Genomic DNA, 3,407 nt, shown 5'->3' with positions numbered 1-3,407 from the left:
TAAAGTAGCTGTTGCTGTTCTGTTCACTACAGTTGAAATTATAATTTCAACAGACTGCAAAATAGTTGCAATTCAAGAAGCCCAATTCTACTGAAGGAGTTGCTCCGAGATCTTTACAATATGATTCAACTAGAACAAACCGTATGCCTTAAGTTCAAAGGCAGTCCAGCATAGTATTAAAAGTTGATATCCAAACAAAAAAAGACTACCACTAATAGTTTCTAAAAAAATTCTCGACTACAATAAAACCAAACACCATGGCGCAAAAATATATATATTGTTTTTGCACCAATTCCCTAGAATCATTCTACGGCCCACTAATTTTAACGGCTGACCTCCTCTTCTTGAGTAAATTCATTATTTATGTTGAAAGTTTAACGTACTTCTTCATGCGTTTTAGCTTTCATCATGTCGGAAATTGTCTGACATGTAAGATCTAGCAGATCTTTTATTTTTAAGTAATTAGCAGCTTGCAAAAACCCAAAAAGCTTAATAAGCCAAAGCTTCGGTAAAATATACAAATGTATCTGGAGGCATATAAATGTGCACAACATTACTAAACAAAGCGGCGAAGCTATCGTACAACAATTACATGGAATGAGACTAGAGCGAAACAGAGATAATTGAACCATCTTAGAATACACACAAAAACAGAGTTCAAAAAATGCATATACATTTTGCTTTCAAAAATACACCAGAAATACATTCTGAAAATTGCATGTACGTTTTCCCAAAATTTTGATGGCATAAAAATATGAATCTTAAAACAGAATTTGGAAATTAAACTTAGAAATTACCCAAGAAAATAAAAAAACTCTAGAATTGGAGATCTAAAAAGTTAGTTCTAATAACCCCTGGAAACCATAAAATATGAGAGAATCAGATTCTGAAGCAGGTTGTGGGAATTGAGGAAAATTAATAAACACTCAAAGTAAGAAAATGAGAAAAACATTAGTTTTCCATACAACCAAAAGCCTAATAAACGACACTACGAATCGTCATATATTATTTTTCAAGAATACACAGAAAAACTTTCAAAAATTGCATATACATTTTCCAAACCTTTTGATTACATAAGAGCAAGAATCCTAAGTGGGAATTAGGGTTCTGTAGAAGACAATGAAAACAAAATTTGTAGCAGGACAAATGTGGCCAGAAAAGCATCAATTAAATTAAAGGAAAACCATATAATTTGGGCACCCAAGAAAATAATAAAATTAACCATTAAATTTGAAAAACATAAACTCCAAAATTTCAATACGATCCAATTGAGAGTATGATATGGAAAACCTAACCAGATACCCAAAAAATTCATTAAAAATATGTCCTTCAACAATATCAGGAAGTTCAAAATATGTCCTTCAACAATATCAGGAAGTTCAAAGAAGAGCAATTGAATAAGACAACTATAATTTTTTTTTGACTAAATCAGAAACCAAACTAAGTAAATACCAAAATAAAGAAGCCCTAAATCGGATTATCAAAAGACATTAAGGAAGAGAACGCTAGTATCAAAAAGAAAAACTTCAAAAACCTTTTAATTCAATAGCTCAAAGAAGACACCTCTTAAATATCTGTAGAATTGGATTGCAAGAAACCTTGAAAATTTTAATACAAGTGTCAAATTGCATGCCCCAAATTTCATAAAAGTCTCAAATTACATGCCCGAAAATCTCCATTAAAAATAAATTCAAGATTATTGAACAATTCTAAGATTTCAAAAAGCCTGAGATAGAATGCCTCAAATAGGCCAGCAGTCCAAAAACCCTGCAAATTTTCCTAGGAAGTCCCAACCTCACTTCCACTAGAGCAAATCTAGAAGTTGAACATAGAGAAAACTCGAAACCCTAATTAAATGGGTTTTTGAGAGATAACAAGTCACTGAAAGAGATAGAGATTCACTAAATCCTTAAGAAACCACAAAATCCTTAATATTTTTCGTACCAAATGAAGTTTTCCGATAAAGTAACAACACCTCGAAACCGTAATTAAATCAGTCTTTCAAAGAATACTAAACCATCAAATTCCTAGTTAAATAAGGGTTTGTGACATAATACCAAAAGAAGGTCGCACAAAGTCGCCTCATCGACTTTAACGAATTCTTGATTCCAATTCTTGATTTCGTCCTCGGAAATGGTCGATCTCTCATCTGTTGTCTTCTGAACCTGGACATGGTACGTGCAGTATTCGATGACCTTCGAGAGTATCTTACTAGAAACATTTGGCAACGGAATAGCATTGGCCGTGCCAGTGCCTTCGACCATGATCTTGATGGTCTGAGATTCGAATGCCACAGCCTCAGTGACATCAACCAATTCGTCATCTGAGCTCTTCAAAGTCACCTTCCTTCCCGTGGCCATGGTTCCCCAACTAATGGATGATCCGAATAAAAGATGATCTGAATAAAATGGAATGACTGAATTTCTCTGTGTATAAGCGAAGCGAACCCGTGAAGTATGAACGAACTTTTGGTCGAACAATATGAGATGAGCGATATGTGGTAAGGGCAATGAGTCCATATATTTATAGCCTGATTGATTACCCAAATAACCATGGTATGGGCTTTACGCTGCTTTTTTTAATTATTTTTTCTTAACTCCAATTAACCTGAACCAAACCAACTTTTAGCGTTTTCTTATTTTATTGTTTTTTACCCGTTAATTGCTTTCGATTGTGCCTATTTTAGGGGCCAACTAGGTCGGTATTCCCTATTGCATCCGAAATTATCCCTTTAAAAAAAAATTAAGAATGAAAATGAAAAACCTAACTTTATATTTATACTTTGGAACTTATGATAGACCTTAAGGTAGATAAACTACTCCACTTAAGAAGTCCTCAAGTCACTGATCCATTTTAAGAAACCATCCCTAAATTTAGCTGAACGTGTAGTTGGGAGTTTCAAAAGTCAAATTAACCCCCTTGAAGAATGGAAAGTGGGCATTTCTAGGTTAAGTTCATAGCACCGTATCATCCATCCCACCTAAGAAGGACACCAGAAGGAATAACTTAAATGGCAATAGCTATTTCAGGTAAGCAGCTTATTCATTGATCTCTATATTTGTTTTTTATATCCTCTAGTGTGATTATAGTTTGGATTGCAGATTATGGTTTTCCTTTGAGGTTTTCACTAAAGAATAATTTATCTAGTTCATCATAGATCCCATTTGGCCAAATTCAGATCAAAGAGCTCAATCCATGGATTCCCTTGGAGCCTCCAATTTGTACATTGCCCCTCTGAGTTTTGTAAAATTTATTATCTAAACTAGACTTGGTATGACTTTCCTAGAAACTAATTGCTAGTGTTTCATTTTGGAGTGTGTGACTTAAAACAATCCTCAATTTTGAGTTTGAGCTCGCGGAGGGACCCAAATTTTCACATTGGTTTGGAATGTTAGTGCCTCGTGCTT

General features: G+C 34.1%; 1 pseudogene; it reads right to left on the bottom strand.

Annotated features, from left to right (window-relative positions):
* Positions 1 to 210: 210 nt before the first annotated feature.
* Positions 211 to 2,462, bottom strand: LOC149145786 (SKP1-like protein 1A; annotated as a pseudogene).
* Positions 2,463 to 3,407: the final 945 nt, after the last annotated feature.

This window comes from Pinus tabuliformis, chromosome X (genome assembly GCF_031772625.1).
Source record: "Pinus tabuliformis cultivar Carrire ecotype Pingquan chromosome X, CPIR1, whole genome shotgun sequence".
Classification (NCBI taxonomy): domain Eukaryota; kingdom Viridiplantae; phylum Streptophyta; class Pinopsida; order Pinales; family Pinaceae; genus Pinus; species Pinus tabuliformis.
Note: the sequence above shows the minus strand (reverse complement) of the source record. Positions and strands in the feature narration are given on the sequence as shown.